Source organism: Lacerta agilis, chromosome 6, assembly GCF_009819535.1.
Source record: "Lacerta agilis isolate rLacAgi1 chromosome 6, rLacAgi1.pri, whole genome shotgun sequence".
NCBI classification, from domain to species: domain Eukaryota; kingdom Metazoa; phylum Chordata; class Lepidosauria; order Squamata; family Lacertidae; genus Lacerta; species Lacerta agilis.
Window position 1 is genome coordinate 81,305,678 of NC_046317.1, and position 22,095 is coordinate 81,327,772.

A 22,095-nucleotide genomic window follows, 5' to 3' on the forward strand; every position below is an offset into this window, starting at 1 on the left:
TAGAGTCAAATGGCCAAATGTGGATAAAGGGAGGAGAACAGCTTTTATTCATTCCTTTGGCTTTGCTTCCGAGTTTAGATTTATGCCATTGGGAATCTCTTCCTCTTTCTCCTCTTGCTCTCCTTTTCTCTGAAAGTGCTTCCTACCACACAGCGAGGCAAAGGGCGAAGCTTTACATTTTCCATCTTGGCATGCGCTCTGCACATGGACGAACCTCTTTCAAAAATCGCCAAGGCTGCTTAGTTGTCTCACAATGAAAGATCGTAAGAAGAACCATGCAGGATCAGGCCAGCAGCCCATCTAGCCCATCATCCTGTTCTGACAGTGGCCAACCAGTTCACAACACAGCCACAGGGATCAGCCAGCCAGGGAGGGGCCACTGAAGAACCCAAGAATACATTTATTTTTATCCTCCTCCAAGAATGGTCTGTGATCAGTTTCCTTTTTAATATCTGACATGTTTTTAGTTCCTTCCCTTTACAGCAGTTGGTGTGCACAAATTTAGCGCTGGTCCAAATTTCCCCAAAGATAACTTTTGGTTAAATTGGGTGGGGAAGGATTTCATAGGTGTTTGGGGGCATCCAAAGCACCCCAAAACAAGGGGGCAAAAACCACCAACGCTTCTCTGTTAGCTGAATATACATTTCTGCAAACCATGTGCAATTTCTTGTATACTCCTCCATCATTCTGCATAGATGGCAACTTTTGCATTGTGAAGAGCTCTGCTGTTCTAGCCCAGCTCTGTCTTATGTCTCCCCGTTTTCATTATCTGCTTATGCATATTCATGGCTGTCTCTTTTTGTAATTGTTACAAGAGGACTTGTCCCCAGTAAGCGCCGCAGATGAGCAACTATGTTTTCAATGCTCCCGAGTGCTGTGACCTTGAGCCATGTCTCACCAGACAGAACTTCTGGCCTTCAGAGAATTGGGAGATTGCCAATATGCATATGCACTGCATAGATAAACTCGTAAGTGGATTGGGGAGCACTTCAAGCCACTCCATGTGGCAGCTGTTTCTGCTTCTGTGATGCAATTCAGCATCACACCTGATGCTGAACTGCAGGGCTGGCCCTCCTGTAGGGCAGAGTGAAGTAGCTGCCACAGGTGGCTCAGAACTGAGGGGCTGGGAAGCTCCCATTTCCCCTGAGACCTCTAAAGTAGTCTGCTTGCAGTCCTCCACCAAAGTGGAGGGTCTGGGCCCACTGTCAATGTCGAAGTGAGATTCCACTTGCTGACCAGGTTAGTTTAGGAACATAGGACGCTTATACAGAGTCAGGCCCTTGATCCATCTGGCTCAGTACACTGGCTGACAGCAGCTCTACAGAGTTTTCAGGGAGGGAATATTCCTGGAGATGTCGGCGATTGAACCTTGGGACCTTTTTGCATGCAAAGCAGGCACTGTACCCCTGAGATACTGCCCAGGTCTATGTGGAATGTGGTGTCACAGCGCTGTCGGGCAAGGAATGCCCAGAGTGAGGAATAAACTCTTTATTGTGCAATTGCAAGTTGGGAAAAGGCATGTTCATCAGTCCCATGTCTCTCAGCTGCTCCTAGGTGTGCAGCCAATGAGGCAGTTGCTGCAACAGAGAAGCCCCACTCCCCGCCCCCCCCGGCTTATGTAGCTCCCCTATCCACAGGGGCAGAGCAAGGTGGGGGCAGTGGGGGCGGTTCGCCCCGGGTGTCATCTCCAAGGGGGGTGACATTTGGCTCGCCGCCCGCCACTCCCACCTACCGTGATTCGTCTGGGGTACGGATCCCCCCATCCTTCCCCCTTTGTTTTGACATCCCGCACGCCTGGGTTGCTGGAGGAGGTGTGCAGGCATGCAGGGAGAGGACGTGAAGGAGGCAGGCGAGAAAACAAGCGGAGGGTGGAAGGGAACTCTGGACCCAAACCCAAAAAGCTCAACAACTTTGGCCAACCCTCCCCTAATGGGTAGATCACAGGCAGTCTTTTTTATACTGTGAGTCTCTTGGGAGTCCAACTAGATTTCAATGACAGGTAGGTAGCTGTGTTGGTCTGCCATAGTCAAAACAAAATAAAAAATTAAAAAAATCCCTTCCAGTAGCACCTTAGAGACCAACTAAGTTTGTTCTTGGTAAGAGCTTTCATGTGCATGCACACTTCTGAAAGCTCATACGAAGAACAAACTTAGTTGGTCTCTAAGGTGCTACTGGAAGGGATTTTTATTATTATTTTGTTTAGATTTCAATGTGTGAGGGGGGAGAGGTGACAAGAAATTTTCTGCACCAGGTTCCACCTGACCTTCTTGCTACGCCACTGCCTATCTGAGCTACACATAAGCAGATGGAGACTCCACCTGCATGTAAACTGTTTCTGCTCCTCCTCCTTCAATCCTTTTCTCATCCAGGGAGACAGCGGGGCAGGAGGGGGATATGTGGAAGTCCTTGACTCTACACCAACCTAAGCTATCTCTTTCTCTTCCCTGTGCCTGTTCTTGACTCTCTAATCTTGCAGCTTCTCCTGCCTCTGATCCTTGTGTGGTGTAGTGGTTAAGAGTGGTAGACTCGTAATCTGGGGAACCGGGTTCGCATCTCCGCTCCTCCACATGCAGCTGCTGGGTGACCTTGGGCTAGTCACACTTGTTTGAAGTCTCTCAGCCCCACTCACCTCACAGAGTGTTTGTTGTGGGGGAGGAAGGGAAAGGAGAATGTTAGCCGCTTTGAGACTCCTTCGGGTAGTGATAAAGCAGGATATCAAATCCAAACTCTTCTTCTTCTTCTTCTTCTTCTTCTTCTTCTTCTTCTTCTTCTTCTTCTTCTTCTTCTTCTTCTTCTTCTTCTTCTTCTTCTTCTTCTTCTTCTTCTCGTCTCCTGGCTGACTGTTACAGGCTCCCTCAGATACCTGATCCCTTCTTCCAAGCCAGTCCCCCAACCACCCTTCTCCTAGTGCCCTCTCATCAGTCTCCAGCCAGCGCTCCTCAGCATCCAGCCAGTCCCTGACATCCGAGGAGCATCTTCTCCTTGCCATTTCTGTAGTATTTGCAAATGGCTTTGCGCGGCTTCAGATTCGTCCTTCCAATAAGCCTCTGAGCTTTAGCAAAGCAACGGCGACTTCAAGGCCATCGAAGTAGCATCGACAGTCACACTGGCCCACCGGTCCCGGCGCCTCACGGCTCTCACTGCCCATGAGAAAGGAGGAGGCGCTTGTGAGCACATCACTTACATGGCCTATGTGCCAGACTGGCTTGTGAAAAATACTCAGTACTGTACATTCTCCTACAGGACGGGTGGTGCAGTCACAGCCCCGGGGTCATTTTCTGGTGCTCTTGCTGTGGAAAATGATAGAGCGCTTCAGCCTCCAAAGCATTCTTGGTTTAATTGTTCTATTTTGAACCGCCGCCTGTCCCTAGTTACGTGGATGCCTGCCAGAGAGGGAGAAAGACGATCATTTTCAGAAAGTTTAAACAATTTATATTGGGGGGGTCTCTCCCTTCCTCCCAGCCCTGCTCTTTTTAAATATATATTTTTGGTACAGATTAAATATATATTTTTGGTAAAGATTCTGACGCTGCATAAAGGGGAAGAGGAAGTTTTGAAACTGCATGTTACTTGCCACCAGCAGCAGCCTCAAGGATCGGGCCAAGCTTGTAGGAAGAGTATTTTTGCTTTCAAATACAGGCAACTCCCCGTTTACGTGAGGGTTATGTTCCAAGGCACTGCACATTTAAGTGAAACTGAGTATATTGGGAACACCATTGGAAAAGCCTGCAAACACCCTCTTGTTGTTGTTGTTCAGTCATTCAGTCGTGTCCGACTTTTCGTGACCCCATGGACCAGAGCATGCCAGGCACGCCTATCCTTCACTACCTCTCGCAGTTTGGCCAAACTCATGTTAATAGCTTCGAGAACACTATCCAACCATCTCATCCTCTGTCGTCCCCTTCTCCTTGTGCCCTCCATCTTTCCCAACATCAGGGTCTTTTCCAGGGAGTCTTCTCTTCTCATGAGGTGGCCAAAGTACTGGAGCCTCAACTTCAGGATCTGTCCTTCTAGTGAGCACTCAGGGCCGATTTCCTTGAGAATGGATAGGTTTGATCTTCTTGCAGTCCATGGGACTCTCAAGAGTCTCCTCCAGCACCATAATTCAAAAGCATCAATTCTTCGGCGATCAGCCTTCTTGATGCTCCTAAAAACCCTCGGAAAACCATTTCAAAAACCAAAAACCCACCAAACTCCACTACAATCGTTCCCTCAGAAAACTCCTTGCTCAAATTCCCGCTCTCCGCAGGCCTCAAAAGTTGGTGCAAAGGCTCCTGGGATTGCATGACACTTTTGTGGTTTGTAAACACAGCCTAACACAGCAGAGTGCATTCAGCTATTAAATGCTGCTTGTGGGAGTGTGGGGAGGGGAGATGAAAGGTTTTGGACAGCAGCCAGCAGGTTTTCTGATACCAAAAGATGGGGGGAAAAGACACGCTTGCTCCTTCAGGCAAGATGGGTGTCTTCTCTTCCAGCATCAGCAAGAGCTTAATCCAGAAACTGAAAGATTTCAGTGAACATCTGTTCGCTCCAATAACTTGGCTTTTATGGTTTTAATTTTATGCCAGCCTCAAAAACTGCCCGTTGGAGTCCAGGGCGTTTCTAATATTGTACGAAGAACCTTGTTTTGAAAATTTTAAAAAAGTACAGGCTCCTACAATGGCAGGAAGACGACCAAAAGCCTTCCTGGGACCCAGAAAACTTGGAGGCAGCCCTGAAGAGAAACCAGCCTCACGTAACAGTCCGCAGCTCAAGCAGAGGCCGAGACGACTCTCAAAGGAATCCAAAGTCTCCTGACAATAATTTTACGACGCTGCCCCACCGAACAGAGAGGAAGATCCAGCCTCTTTTCATAACAGGCACCGCTTCTTTTCAACTGACGGAAGAAATAAATATTTCCCTCTCTATATTTAGATCCTTGCTTTGACGGCCTGGCCCTAGGGAGTTTGTGTAGCCATAATGGCCAGTGCCTTGTGAGTTTCTGCACTATTGTCAGCTTGTTTAGCAGCAGCAGCAGCTCCCTGTTTTGCATGCAGAGCCAAACAGCTGGATGGATGTCTTTGGTGAAGGACACCCACCCCACCCCACCCTGGCTGTTTTCTAAAATCAACCGATCAAGAGGTGGAGGGAAGCAGCAAAACAGAAAGAGAAAAGGCAGAGGGAAATGGAGTAGAAATGGGGGCGTGGGAATACCATTTATCTATAGACATACCAATTTTGTTAATGATTTAGTTATGGTTTTAATGTTGCCTCTGCCCCAAGACAGATTAGGCTGTACTTTCTAAGGCCGCTTTCCAGATGTTTTGGACCACAACCAGGGCCAGCAGCAGGAAATGGACATCTTGAAGCTCTCCAACTCCCGTTTGCCCTGACCTTTGGCCAGCAACATCTGGAGGGCCACAGGTTCTTCTCATCCCTGTCCTACAATGGTAATCTTACGCCTTCTGCATTTCCAGATGTTGGAATGCACAACAAGCAACTCCTTCTGTACAATAACTGATTCTGACCAATGTTAAATCAGCCAGCAGTTTCCCGATCTCATGCCAGACATCCATCACCCTTAGTGTCACCATGGGTTTGGGGGGCCTTTTAAGTGTTTGTTATCTATGCCACTGGTTCATTTCCCAACGAAACTGGCCCGTTTATTTCTCCACTGTTTGTGGAGACAAATGGGGCACCAGCCCTCTCTATTGTGGGCATGCCTCAGCTTGCCTCCCCTACAATAACCCGCCTCAGTCGAGTGGTTTCCCCCCTCCTCCCCTTTCATGTTTGCTATTCGTTTGACATTTATAGTCAAGAAACAATCAGCATATTTACCCAGAAGCAGAGTCAACATTTCTTTAATGGGAATTGAGCAATTTATCAGCGGCCAGCTGGAAACGGTTGCCTCCATTGTAGGGCGAGTAGCTGAAGCAGTTTTAACTGCACTTGGATTGGGCCAGCTCTTGCAAAGTGTTGCATATTTCCAAATGCCCAGTTTTAAGTCCAGTTCAAAGATTTTGGTTGTCACCACCACATAGAGGCTGCTGGGAGTGCGGGGGGGGGGGGGGTGCGCCTGGCACTAACGCAGCCTGAATACGCAGCGTGCATTTAAGGCACATTCATTCAGTGTAAAGACTCTTGGGAACTGTAGTTTAACACCCCGCCCAACAGAACTACAATTCCCAGCACCCTTAACAAACTGCAATTTTCAGGATTCTTTTCATGTGCTTTAAAAGTATGGTGTGTGCTCAGACTTTCACACCTTTTAACATATTAATTTTTCCACAACGTAACAGCAGAACAGCACAAAAATATGTACTGTATTGTATAATCTTGTTGTAGAAAAAAAAATGTTACAATGCAAACTCATGAGTGCTCCATTTTGTTTCCAGTCTTGCTTATTAGGAAGAAGTGTGCTTGAGTTCTAATCCTGTATTAAGCACATAAAACAACATAAAATCACAATATAAAAACACAACATACATAATAAAAAAAACAAGAGCAGTCCAATAATCCCCACAAACACATTTTAAAAGGTCACTGGATGTCAATTAGCCAGAGGCCTGGTTAAAGAAGAAGGTTTTTGCCTGGTGCCTATAGGTGTATAATGAAAGAACCAGGCAAACCTCAGCTCTCTCTGTACCTTTCTCCCAGCCTGATGTCAGTAAGGGGGGACACCAAGAGGCATGCTGGGAGCTTAACCACCTCACTGTAGCTTTCCAAGTGGGTTGCTGCAGGACTGACTCATCCCCTTAGTTCCCTGAGGCGTGGAGATGGCTCATCTCCCAGGAGCATCAGTGATGCCCGTTTTGTCTGGGAAGAGGGGATGCTCTTGGCAGTGGACCTGTCTGTGGCTTGAAATTATGGCAAGCAGAGATATGGGGCAAGACTGGGAAGGGTAGTCCCCCCTGGTCCCTTATCTGTGCCCGTCTGCTTCATAGACCTAATTTTCTTTCCCTCTCCCTTGTGGGGTGAGAACAACTTTTTCTTTAATTTTGTACTTCTAACTTTTGTGATTCTCTTTCCTTTCCCACTAAGGCTTTCTGTTTTAAAGTTAAAAACAAAACAAAAAAATATCAAACCCAGGAGGATGTAAATATTTGTACAAATTTCTAAACCTGTTTATTTTCTATGCACTTTTTTATTTAAGATGCTCTGTCAACTCAGACGGTAAAGGGTTGGATTCTTGTTGGTATAATTTTAAATAAAACACAATTTTGACACACACACACACACACACACACACACACAAAAAGAGAGCCAGTGTGGTGTAGTGGTTAAGAGCGGTAGACTCGTAATCTGGGGAACTGGGTTCGTGTCTCCACTCCTCCACATGCAGCTGCTGGGTGACCTTGGGCTAGTCACACTTCTCTGAAGTCTCTCAGCCCCACCCACCTCACAGAGTGTTTGCTGTGGGGGAGGAAGGGAAAGGAGAATGTTAGCCGCTTTGAGACTCCTTAGGGTAGTGAAAAGCGGGATATCAAATCCAAACTACTACTACTCCTCCTCCTCCTCCTCTTCTTCTTCTTCTTCTTCTTCTTCTTCTTCTTCTTCTTCTTCTTCTTCTTCTTCTTCTTCTTCTTCTTCTTCTTCTTCTTCTTCCCTGGGGAGAGCATTGCACAAACAGGGGAGCCACTGTAGAAAAGGCCCGTTCTCATGTTGCCACCTTCCGGACCTCTTGGTAATAGATCCTGGAGAGGTGGATTGGGGCCACCTGAAAGGGAATGTTGCAGCAAAACCTGCTCTACCCGAGGAGTTTCCCTAGCGGAACTTCACAGGGGCTGCAAATCAGGGTTGGTGAGAGTTGTGGTTCAAGAATGTGTGTGGCCTGGTGAAAATCACTAGCTAGGAAGGCTGCTTTTTGCCCTAGAGCCTGAGGTTCCCCATTGCTTAAGCAAGGCATAATCATGCATTTCCTCCTCAGAATAAAGACAGCAGAAAGGAAAACAGGAGGAGATACGGGATGTGGCACACATTTTAATGTGGGAGCTGCAGCTGATGTTACTATGGTAGACGGAGGGCGGTGGGGGAGGCCAGATGTGAGCATGAATGTGCCCCTAGACCCCAATCCTGACCTTGTTTCATAAATAACACCAGACAGCAGAGCTGCAGGGCCTGGCGCTCTCTGTCTGCAGCCATCCCGCCTTTTCTGGCCGCCCTGCCTGGATGTTGGTAGCTGTGCAAACAATCCCTGGCTGTCTTTGTTCACCCAGCGTTCACGGAAGGTGCTATTTGCATTGTCTTCCCCAGCCGGCTTGTCCCTTGGCAAATCCACCACAAAGCCTACAGGGTTGGTTGCTATTTGCTTTCCTGCTCCTGCCCGCTTTGTTCCCTGTGACCAGGTGGGCAGGCGGTTGCTTGCTTCTCCCGGCCATTTGTTAACAGCGCCAGAGGGGACGTTAAGAGAGCTATTTGCATACTAGGTTTCGGGAGGCTGTTGTTGCACAATCACAAGCGAAACAGAGCTGTTGAGGAAAATGCAAGCCAAGGATTTCTAAGGCCCTGGGTTGGCTTTCCTCAATTTGGTGCCTTCCAGATGTTTTGGGGCTCTAATGCCCATGAACCCTAATCATCAGAGCTGGGTTGGGGAGAAGGGTGGGGGGTTTTTATTATTGGGGAGATGCAGTTGTATACTGCAATATGTCACTGATGGAACAATAGTGTAAATAAATAAAAAATTGTCCAGTAGCACCTTAGAGACCAGCTAAGTATGTTCTGGGTATAAGCTTTCGTGTGCATGCACACTTCTTCAGATACACTGAAACAGAAGTCACCAGACCCTTATATATTATGGGAGGGTGGGGTGGGTTTTTATCTCAGTAGGGCTAGTACCGTGTTTCTCCTAAAATAAGACACCGTCTTATATTTTTTTTTGCTCAAAAAAACACAGTATGGCTTATTTTCAGGGGATGCCTTATTTTAACCGTGTCGCATCGGTACGCTGCATAGCCACGCCTCCCCAGGCTGTTTTAATGGGAGGTACCACGTCACTATGGCTTATTTTCAGGGTATGGCTTATTTTTGGGGAACGGCTTATATTTCGCAAATGCATAGAAATCCTGCTATGGCTTATTTTATGGCTATGTCTTATTTTAGGAGAAACAGGGTAGGATATGAGTGATTGACTCAATGGGTATGGTAAATCAATCACCCATCTCCTACTACCCTACTGAGAAAAGACCCACCCCACCCTCTCACAATATATATGGGTCTGATGACTTCTGTTTCAGTGTATCTGAAGAAGTGCATGCACACAAAAAGCTCATACCCAGAACATACTTAGTTGGTCTCCAATGTGCTACTGGACAATTTTATTTATTTATTTACACTGTGTCAGACCAACACGGCTACCTACCTGAATCTGGATCAATAGTGTGTTAGTGGTGGGTTTATACTGGACTGTCCACACTGCATTCACTTTCTTAGTGATTCTATGTTAATTCCTCAATGTAATTGCATTATTGCTCTCTGGAGGGGCAACCAAAATGAGACAACAAAATAAACAGAGCTTTTGTGATAGAGCAGGTTACAGGATACCGGTAGAGGGCATGGACTGATAGGCAACGAAACAGCGTATCTCCCATGAAACTTTTGCAAGCACAAACGGTATTGAAATCAGGATTTCAGCCCTGTATAGGGAAGTTTTTAATGTTTGATGCTTTATTGTATTTTTTAATATTTTGCTGGAAGCTGCCCAGAGCGGCTGGGGAAACCCAGCCAGATGGGTGGGGTATAAATAAATAAATTATTATTATTATTATTATTATTATTATTATTATTATTATTATTATTATTATTATTATTAAATATATAGAACTGGCCTGATATAATCATGGAAATGGCCAGCCCAAGACATTTTGGCACCTGAGGTGAACCACAAAATAGTGCCTCTGCCCTTGCCAGGGAAGAAAGGGTGAGCAAAGATCTATATTGGGAACAAGGGTGGGAGGAGGCCAGCAGCACCTCCTATTTATACAGAGGTGGCAGATCCAGCCTCTAATGAGTGTTCTGTTGCCACCTCTCCAGAAGCAGCCATGGGCGATGTATTCCTTGGATGTTGGATCTTCTGCCCCTGTGGATTTTGCCACCTGAGGCAGTCGCCCACCTTGCCTCATGAGTGGGCCGGCCCTGACCAGGAACGGAACTCTTCACCAGTGCATAATGAAAAGGATATTTGAAGGGGCCCGACGGCTGATTTAGGTAATCAGCACCCAACATTTCTCAACCAGATCGTACTCAAAGCAGAAAACACGTGAGAACCAGCTTATCTCTGTCTACTTATATAGAGATACCAAATTATGGACGCTTCACTGCCTCCTCCCCACTTTATGGGCCCTACATGCACATCATTTGCGCACCAGATTCCCCTACACCTGGAGGGCCAAAGGTTCCTCACAACTGGCCCATGCCCTTGAATATGCGCAGCGGGACTATTGCAGCATTGTGGAAATGGTGCAGGATCATGCCTTCAACATCTAGCTCCCAATGAACCAATTGAAACGGCAGTAAAAGAATTGCCTGGACTTTTACTGGATCCGCACCCGCACCCCAACTTCACCGCCCAGAATCTTGGCTGGTGGCTCCTTCCCCACATCGTAACTAATCCAGTGTCACAAACTATTACATCCCCGCCCAAGTTACAGAGCAAAGCCCAAACATCTCTGCTAACAAATATTAGGCTAAAAACCTATTTTAGGTATTTAAGGTATTAGTTTTTAATAAGGTCACTGCAGCGCTTTTTGAAAAGAAGAGGCCTCTTCCCAAGACTAAAAGGAAATAAAAGGAATCAGCTGAAGCATGGCCTTAGCAAATGTACCAATTTGTTCTGGTTTTCGGTGAGCAAGAGATGGGATCAAACTTGGAACTGACCTCCTGGTGACCTGCCCTGTGACTAAGTCATTGCAGCTCCTGCTTACAAGAAATGTGTTCAGTTGGAGGAAGATGAGACTTGTAATCTCAGAGTCATTGAGTTGAGCCCCACGTGCATTGCAGGGGGTTGGGCTAGATGACCCCCAGGGTCCCTTCCAACTCTACACTTCTATGATTCAACCAGCACCAGTTCATAGTACCTTTTCTTCACTGACTCTGCCAGGACTGTGGTCATCTCCTCCATGAAACAAAGTTTCCAGCTGACCAGACAATAACCAGACTGGTCTGGTCTTGTGTCTTTAAGAGCAGAATGATTTATAGAAATGGCGGAACAATTTACAGGCTGGAGATAAATGTCAACACATCAAACTGCTATTAAAGGCACAGCTACAGAGTTCATGGTGGTCCATTATCAGATAATGGTGGGTTTTTTTGGGAGGGGGGGGTGTACTTGCACTATGGACTTAGGGTGGTATTAACAGAAAACCTACTGGAATGAATGAACATTGACTATGCTAGGTCCATTAATGTCAATAGGCCTACTCTGAGTAAAACTTACTTGATTACTACCCATAGACTGGTTTTAATACAGCGGTGGGGAACTACAACTCCCATCCACCCCAACCAGCATGGCCAATGGCCAAAGAGTATAGGAATTGTAGTTCAGCAACATCTGGAGGGTCAGAGGTTCACCACCCCTGGAGTAAGTAGGGGAACCCAGCACCCAAATGATGTGTATGTAACCCCCAAAAGGGAGGGGGAGTGAAGCATCCATATAGTCAGGACTTTTTTTCAGCCACAATTCACTGGAACTCAATTCCAGCACCTCTCAGGAGGCTCCATTGCCATTATAAGAGAACAAGGGTGGTGTAAATGGTAAGTTCTGGCACCTCTTTTTCTAGAAAAATAGCACTGCATACATTTCCTTGTAGGACAGACAGAGAGAAGCTGATTCTGTTGTGTTCTATGCTCCTATTACAAATCTCGGGTGCAAATGATTACCTATGCCAGCCTTGCCACCAAAACATCAGGGGCAGGGTAACTGTGTGGTCAGGAAAGCAAAGGGTTAAAGAAAGGGACTCTGGAAAAAGCAAGGTTTGCAGGGGTCTTTAAGGGGAAGGAGAAACCACAGGAGATATATATATATATATTAACTGGCATAAGGCAACTGAAGTCCAGGCATAAGGCAACTGAAGAGGCAGCAGACTTTGGAAGAAATGAGCTTTTCAGGGATCTCTAAAAGGAAGGAGATGCCACAGAAGAACTGGGGAAGTCCAGGCACAAGGGGCCACTGAAATAGAAGGAGCCTTTTTTGCCACTCCTTGAAAGTTCTGCGCTGGAACTGTGTGTCTGGCTCACAATTGGATTCTCTCTCTCTGTGTGCCTCTTGACAAACAGCAACTGCTCTATGAAAGCTTTGCACAATTCAGGCTTTAGCCTCTGTGATGATGCTTTCTTTTTCTCCTGACGTTAAGCCAAGGCATTAAAGGCCCTTATTTGGTTGTTCCCGGGACTATTGTTAGCTTGTGCAGTTGGATGTCCCGTCCCTGGAAAAAGAGGATGTTGGTGTGTTTGCAGCTCCTGCTACCAAAGGGGTTGAGTTCCTTTGGCCCAGGCCCCCTGGTCTCTCTCAGCAGAGGATCAGCTAGGGTCAGCTTCTCACAAGTCCCTTTGCCATTTCGTGTGTGTGTGTGTGTGTGTGTGTGTGTGCATACAGGAGGGGATGGAAGCAATTAGGAGGCAACCGCATGACGTGCTCACATATCCATGCATGCTCTGTGGGGAGCCTGCCACGCTTGCCCTCCTGCAAGCTCTCTCCTCCCAGCCGAGGGGATTCCCTACCTTTTGCCTATATATGGCCTGCGAACAACAGTGCGACCACAACAGGAGAAGTTGCTATCCTTCATTCAGCATTGTTTAAAGAGGGTGTTTGGCACCGGGCATCGAGAGAGTGTCTTGTTAAAAAACCTGGCACCAAGCATTGTTTGACAGATTTCGGCATTCCAAAGTCTTTACGAGGAGCATGCGGGTGGGATGGCGAAGAGAAAGGGGGCAGCGTGCTTGTGTGTTTTGTGTTTTTAACACCAAATGTTCACTTTCCTGTTAGGTTTGGGCAGAATAAGTTTGGACAGCTTTATGCAATGTGGATGTTATGGGGAAGGGCGGTAGCTCAGTGATAGAGGATCAATTTTGCATATAGAAGTTGCAAAGTTTTGATCCCTGGTGTTTTTCCGGACAGGGTTGGGGGAGAGACACCCCATTGCACAACACTGACAAGCAAGTTATTGTGGACATTGTGTGCATGTACTGGATCAACAGAGCTGCCTTCCTTTTTAAACTGTCCTTGGAAGCTGTCAGGGTGAACCCCTGCACTTCAAAATTCACCACTGCAATCACTGGTCCCACACAAACATAGAATCATGGAATCATAGAGTTGGAAGGGACCACAAGTGTTATCTAGTCCAGCCCCCCTGCAAAACAGGAATATTTTGCCCAGTGTTTTTTTTCCTTAAAAAAATATGTTTAGGGGTACTCTCAATTCAACTCAGGAAATTCACAATTTTATAGTTTAAATCAGGAAAAATAAATACAATAAATGGACAAAAGTACAAAGAACATGCATTACACTGGGAAAGGAAATGAAGCCTCCATCATAGGTGGAAGCAACGAAACTGACCAACTGCTAGATTCCAGCTCCTACTTCACAAATTAAACGCTTGCTTCTGTCTGAGACTCAGGAAACACCGTGACACAAAATGAGGCCACCAATGGGGGTAGCAACAAAACTGCCGATTCAGCATGATAGAGAAGAAAGTATTTAATAAATAAATCAATAAAATAAATAATTAGTTTCTTCTCCCGTTAGATTCACAATTTTTTTAAGGGAACGTGTACCCCTGCATCCCCACAGGAAAAAAAACACTTTTGTCCAACATAGGGCTCAAACTCACAACCCTGACATTAAGAGTCTCATGCTCTACCAACTGAACTATCGAAGCTGTCTAGATATTCACCCGGACTAGTATTGTTTACTCTCAGTGGCAGTAACAATACTCGGTCTAAGCCCTTCCGAGTCCTGCGCAGGGCCTCCTTAGGCAGATGCAAAGGCACCCTTGTGCTGATGCCCCATTTTGCCCTCCCACCTGCCCATTCCTCCAACTGTGGGCTTACTTGGAAGCAGCGGCTGGCTCTGGGAAGCTGCCTGCCACTTAGATGTCCCACAGTGCCCCAGAGCATTCAATGCAGTGTCCCCCAGGAGCACTCTGGGAAATTTATCATGGCAGGTGGCTTCCTAGACCCAGCTGCTGTCTCTGGGTGAGCCACAGCCAGGGAGAAGAGAGCCTGCAGGTGAGAGAAACATTCACCTGGAGATGCCAGGAGTTGAATTTGGGAGCCTTGACATGTAAAACCTACTTTACCACTTAGTTACAGGCTCTCCAGTTGTACAAAACTGATGCAGTCAGGAATAATCTGGTGAAGCTGTAATAGTTGGAACTGGAAGGCAAAGAGAGATTTCTGTGGAAAACCTCTTACCTCTCCTTCTCAAGCTCTGGGAGGAAGACCCTTCATCGCATACAAACAGCCACCCAATCTCAAACAGCTCCTCACCCACAATAATACAAAAACAGGACTCAACATGGACACTGGTACCAGAGCCTGCAATAAACCCAGATGCCAACTTTGCTGCCACATAAACCCGGATAACACCATTACTGGTCCCAACAACATCAAACACACCATCTCAGGACTATTTAATTGCTCATCTTCCAACATTGTGTATGCAATCAAATGCCAACAGTGCCCTTCAGCTCTCTATATTGGACAAACAGGCCAAACCCTACGCCAAAGGATAAATGGGCATAAATCTGATATCAGGAATCACAAGACAGAGAAACCAGTAGGAGAACACTTCAATCTCCCAGGACATTCTATAAAAGATCTCAAAGTAGCTGTCTTAACACAAAGAAATTTCAGAAATAGACTGGAAAGAGAAGTGGCTGAATTGCAACTAATCACCAAACTTAAAACCATGGAGAAACCTGGTTTGAACAAAGACATTGGATTCTTATCTCATTATACATAACAAAGCCATCTTTAGCCATCTCACCCCTTCCCTGCAAGACTAATTGCAGCCGTTTAGAGTCGTCAACAGGTTTTCCACACTTATCAGCCTATCACCCATTCCCACCACCCTTCTGAGTAATACCCCTCCCCACTCCCCCACTATATTTAAGGATCTGGTGACTTCTGTTTCAGTGTATCTGAAGAAGTGTGCATGCACACGAAAGCTCATACCAGGAACAAACTCAGTTGGTCTCTAAGGTGCTACTAGAAAGAATTTTCGATTTTGTTTTGACTATGGCAGACCAACACGGCTACCCACCTGTAACTGGAACTATGGAAGGCACCACATTGAGCCGCATGAAATGGAAGTCCATAAATCTCACAAAGAAACTGGCACAGATACAGACAGACATCTCCTTTCTAACCAAATGCAAAAACCTGGACATCCTACCCAAGGGTCTTAGAATTAAGAACCCCCTGCAATCAACTTATCCCACTGAACATTCCAAGAAACTGTGCCACACTCTCTCCAAGAAGCTGCTCAAACATCTGATCAGCGTTCTGTACTCCAAACAGAAGAAAATAAAGGAGGAACTCTCTGTACTGGACAACTCTATTAGGATCCACCCAGCTTGGCAGGAGTTCCACAAGGAAAAGCAAACCATTTATCACTCTCAACTGGAGTTACTGAAAAAACAGAAAAACAAAAAACTTTCTAACCTTTCCAACCTACAGGCCACCAATCAAAACAAGAAGATCAACAATATCGTCAATCTCTCACAGCAAACTCTCAGCCCAGCTGAGGAATCTATCCTTTCACGTGGACTATCATTCTGCCCTGCCAAATCCCCACAGATGATTCAGTTCTATGGGGACTTGGAAGCATTTTTCCGCCGTTTACGCCTGAAGGAGTACTTCCAACACACACAAGAACAAGACAAAGAACAAACAACATCTTCACAACACAACATCTCTCAACCTACTGGGGAACATCCACCACCCTCCAAACACATTAATGAACAGAACATTGACCACCAACCACCACCGAAAAAATGTTACACTAAAAGGGACTCCGCATGGACCCCTCCTGATGGACGCAATACCACACTAGATCTGTACATCGATTGCTTCCGCCGCAGAATCCAAACAGATGTGACCAGAAAACACCATCGCTTACAACAAAATCTAAACCATGCTGAAAGGAGAGCCATAGATAATCTCAGGAACAACCCAGACATTATAATTAAAGAGGCGGACAAGGGTGGAGCTGTTGTCATCATGAACAAAACTGATTACATCCAGGAGGCTCACAGACAACTTTCCAATACCACCTTTTACATAAAATTGGACTCAGACCCCACGGAAGAATACAAAAAAGAACTGAACAAGATTGTTAAGGAGCTACCCCCACACATCCAAGAACAGATCCTCATGAACACACCAGCAGAACCTCGACCAGGAACTTTCTATCTTCTACCCAAAATACACAAACCAGGAAATCCAGGACGCCCCATCATCTCAGGTATTGGCACCATTACAGTGGGGGTTTCCGGTTATATGGACTCTGTTCTGAAACCATATGCCATCAGTGCTCCCAGCTACGTACGTGACACCACAGATTTTCTGAGAAAAATACAATCTTTGAATAACCTTCCTAACAATACTATTCTAGTCACAATGGATGTGGAATCTCTGTATACCAACATCCCACACAACGATGGTTTACAAGCTATAAGGAACACCATTTCAGATAAAACCACAGCAGACTTTGCTACGAAACTCTGTCATTTTGTCCTTACCCACAACAACTTCAAATTTGGTGAGGACCTGTTCCTTCAGATCAACGGCACAGCAATGGGCACCCGCATGGCCCCACAGTATGCCAACATCTTCATGGCAGATTTAGAACAACGTTTCCTAAACTCCTACCCACTCAAACCTCTCTTGTACCTGCGTTACATTGATGATATTTTTATTATCTGGACACATGGTCAACAGACCCTGGACACCTTCCACAAGACATTCAATGACTTTCACCCCACCATCAACCTAACTATGAACCAATCTATGCAAGAAATACACTTTTTGGACACTACTATAAAAATACAGGATGGACACATAGACACCACCTTATACCGCAAACCAACTGACCGACAAACATATCTACATGCTTCTAGCTACCATCCCAAACATACCAAACAATCCATTGTATATAGCCAGGCCCTACGTTACAGCCGCATCTGTTCCAACTCTACAGACAGAGACTCTCACCTAAGAGATCTACAGCAAACCTTTTTAGAACTAAAATATCCACCTGATGAAGTTAAACAACAGATCGACAGAGCCAGACTGATACCCAGAGAGAACTTGCTGCAAGACAGACCCAAAAAAGAAAATAACAGAACACCACTAGTCATCACATACAGCTCCCAAGTTAAAACAGTACAACGCATCATCAGAGATCTACAACCTCTCCTAGACAATGACAGTTCTCTTTCTCAAGCTCTGGGAGGAAGACCCTTCATCGCATACAAACAGCCACCCAATCTCAAACAGCTCCTCACCCACAATAATACAAAAACAGGACTCAACATGGACACTGGTACCAGAGCCTGCAATAAACCCAGATGCCAACTTTGCTGCCACATAAACCCGGATAACACCATTACTGGTCCCAACAACATCAAACACACCATCTCAGGACTATTTAATTGCTCATCTTCCAACATTGTGTATGCAATCAAATGCCAACAGTGCCCTTCAGCTCTCTATATTGGACAAACAGGCCAAACCCTACGCCAAAGGATAAATGGGCATAAATCTGATATCAGGAATCACAAGACAGAGAAACCAGTAGGAGAACACTTCAATCTCCCAGGACATTCTATAAAAGATCTCAAAGTAGCTGTCTTAACACAAAGAAATTTCAGAAATAGACTGGAAAGAGAAGTGGCTGAATTGCAACTAATCACCAAACTTAAAACCATGGAGAAACCTGGTTTGAACAAAGACATTGGATTCTTATCTCATTATACATAACAAAGCCATCTTTAGCCATCTCACCCCTTCCCTGCAAGACTAATTGCAGCCGTTTAGAGTCGTCAACAGGTTTTCCACACTTATCAGCCTATCACCCATTCCCACCACCCTTCTGAGTAATACCCCTCCCCACTCCCCCACTATATTTAAGGATCTGGTGACTTCTGTTTCAGTGTATCTGAAGAAGTGTGCATGCACACGAAAGCTCATACCAGGAACAAACTCAGTTGGTCTCTAAGGTGCTACTAGAAAGAATTTTCGATTTTGTTTTGACTATGGCAGACCAACACGGCTACCCACCTGTAACTCTTACATAAATATACAATAAGAGCAAAGTGGTCTCCTGATTACCTAGGGATCTGCAGTCTTGCAATACCAGATGCTTCCAGGTGCCCTGTTTATTGGGTAGAGATGGATGAATCTGTCAGCGGTGGTTCTCTCAGTTCCTCATCTTTCAGTCTTAAATTCAGTGCACCACATTTCTGAAGCAATTTGTGAATTTTGATGAAAATAATCCTCATGAAAATTCACCAGCATTTCAGTGTGAATTTCTGCCAATAAACACCTTTTCGTAAGCAGTTTTGACTACCCATGTTTGCAAGCAACTCCACCCAATAGAATGCATTTTTGTATGCTATTTATATGCATTTATATGCACTCTTTGCCCTAGGATGTGCATTTTTGTACACGATACTTGTACACATGGCAAAATTCAGAAAAGTTCGAATTTCAAAGGATGGCTGTGTTTCAGTTTTCATCCTGTTTTTGGAAAGGGCAGCATAGGCTCGTTTACTGTAGGATCTGAACTGAATCAGATTTCTCCTCCACCTGTATTATTAAGCATTTATCCTGATCTTTTTGCAGGGAGGATGCAAGTGTCACCCCAGGGCATTTCCCCGTCACTTTCCTTACAGCAAAAGACCTGTCATTTGAGGAAGTGGGTTTGTTGCTCATGACCTTCAAATCAAGTTTAATTGCACAATCTGAATTTGCCAGGATGTGGTTGGACCCTCCATCCCGCAAATAGCGGCAGCCTGGAATTGCCCATTGTTAGCAAGTTCTCCCCATGTGATAATAACCGTGTATGGGAACAACCCGGAAGACATTGTGACGAGGAGATAGTGGCATGTATTTGAGTTATCCCCATGTCCGAGCCGCGCCCCAAACTCAGCCTTTGCGTGGGTGTCTCCTTAAGGAAAGAGAGCTGGGCTGTCTGACCACAGCTTTTGCTCATTAAAATCAAGTTCTCGATAAAAGGCAGGCTTTTGGGACGGGGGAGGGAGCCTCACCACAGACCCAAGACTAGAGTGCTGTGTCTTGGCTGACCACTTGAGGGGCTCCTGGAAGCGAACTGAGGGCATTGGGAGTATGTATGTTTTGTTTGGTATTTATTTAATAAAGCTGTTTTTTTTCCCCTTCCACCTCCTCGTTTCTTTTGTCCTGGTATCCTTAGCTGCATTTGGCAGAACAAACCTACATCACACTATGCTAGGGCTGCAATACGCCTGGATTTTCCAGGACATTAGAGGGATTTCAAAGGTGGAATTGACATTCGGGGGGGGGGGCATTTCCAAAAGGTGAAGCTTTGTCCTGGATCTTAGGCAAGTCAATTGAAAAATTGGGTGAACAATCTTGGGGGTTATCTGCTATGCAGCAACTGCAAGGAATGCAGAGAGGAGGTCTTTCTAGCACAGGCTTCCTCAACCTTGGCCCTCCAGATGTTTTTGGCCTACAACTCCCATGATCCCTAGCTAGCAGAACCAGTGGTCAGGGATGATGGGAATTGTAGTCTCAAAACATCTGGAGGGCCGAGGTTGAGGAAGCCTTTTGTGGCATGACGATGTCTGAGCAAGTTTATACATAGAACAACCCAAGGTAGAGATAAAGAAGATTTGTTCAAGTAAACATGATTTCAGGCACATCAACGGAGACATAACATGACATTTGACCAAGTACCCTGCGTAAAAGTGACAAATAATTTACAGGCTACCAAGACTATACTTGGAGGAAAACAGTAATTTCTGCTTAGCTGAGGAGAAACGGTTTTTTAAATCTGGTTTTACTGAGCTTGCTCAGAAAAAATATCCAGAACAATTTTTTAAAAACCTGCTAGCAAAAAACTGGAGCTAAGCAATAAACTAAAATTAAGCCAATTGCTGAAGAAATGAGCTCCAGCCCAGAGATGCAATCTCTCTCTTAATTTTATTCCACATTGGCATTGAAAATTTCTGTCTCCTGATTCATTCACTCAACCCCACTTCCCCCCTCACTAAAATTCAGTCCTGGCAGATCAGGGGGCAGGTTGCCTGCGGAAACGGTTTCCCGTTGCGTTAAGGGATTAATGTGTTTGATACTTATTGGGGTGCAGGGAGACTCCTGGAGGTTGCCTGCTGCCACTAGCTGCATGGAGCAACAAATCTTGTATCTTCTTCACATTGGAACATTGTGTTAGCAAGACCGAGGCCGGCTACATCCCCACATCCCCGAGGCCAGGCAGAGAGATGGAGACACGTTTCTGCCCTTGAGAAAAGAACGCAGGCCGGCTGAAACCACGAGTGAGGATTTCTCGACCAATGCTTGCTTTTGATACCACTAGATGTTATCAGGATGTCCCTCAAGTGTTGCAGTTGGCAATGGCCTGGCTTGCACAGCGTGGCAAGTTAATATAGGCCTTGCAAGGATCACTCAAACAAGCCCTGCACCCACTTTGCGCCCCCCCCCTTGTCCTTTTAGTTCAGTATGAAGCAGTTGCTGGCATCCGTTTGTCTGGAGAGACAATGGAGGAGGGAATCTTTGGGGGTGAGGTCAAGCTGTTGGAAGGTTGCAGTGCTAGGGCGGTTCATAAAAAAAACAACCCTGCTCCACTGAATTGAAATTTCAGCCTTCACGACATAGGAAAATGGCCAAGTAAACAGCTATTTTCGTGGAGGAGGGTCAAGATATTAACCGATATGCATGAAATTTCAGATATAACTATATAATCCCTAGTGTAGTAAGATAAGACCTTTGGAGCATGCATTTTCAAAAAAAAAAGTTTCTTATGAACCGCCTTATTGCAGCACCCACTGTGACTGTAGATACAGGAGTGTCTCTGGAATGTTGCTACTGTTTTGTAATAGTCTTCATCAGCCGGTATTTTTCAGCAGAATAGGTAAGTAAGATTCATGCTACACTATCTAGTGAGCACTAATCCTTAGCATGAATCTTACTGTGCTTAGACATCTGTTTTGAACACACGGCTTGACGATCTTCCATTCTGCGGACATGACCAAGTCAGCATGGATGTTGCTGAGACAGGAGCGTAAACATGCTGGGAATGTGGGCTTGCGGGAGCACATCTTTGTTTCAAATTCTTCCCTGCCATGGGAGATCCCCCCCCCCGCCAAATCTTACTGATGCAGCACATGTGGAAAGTTTGAGGCATGGTTGCAAGTTGCCCATGAGGCAGTATGAGCCAAGTTTTAAATGTTTTGAGAGTCACCTGTGAGCATTGTTGCAGGGTCATGATTCGAACCCAAGTCCTCACATCTGAACTGCTGAAACTGAATCAGTGAGGCTGGAATGCTGCCAGGTAGCCGGCACCATTTCTAGTAAAGTGCCTTCAGGGGTTTTCAGAAAAGGCAGGATAGCATATCTATTGGGCAAAGGGCTGTAGCTCAGAAGGTCCCAGGTCCAATCACTGGCCTCTCTGGGTTGGGCTGAGAGATGCTCCTGCCTGAATACCTAGAGAGCTGCTGCCAGTCAGTGTAGACAATACTACCTAAATGGAGCAGTGGTCTGATTCCTGTGTTAATAATGATGATGATAATGATAATGATAATGATGATGATGATGATGATGATGATAATAATAATAATAATAATAATAATTTTTAAATTAATATCCTGCCCATCTGGCTGGGTTTCCCCAGCCACTCTGGGCAGCTTACAGCATATATAAAAATACAACAAAACCTCAAACATTAAAAAAACCAGAATATCCTATACAGGCAGCAAACACAGCAATAAATCAATAGAAACCAATATTAACAACAACCACAAAAATAATAAACAGTTTGCAGTTATACCCAACTTAAAATAACCACCAACCCCTACTAAACATTTAACCAACCCCAACCCGGCAAAAACGAAACAGAGGAAC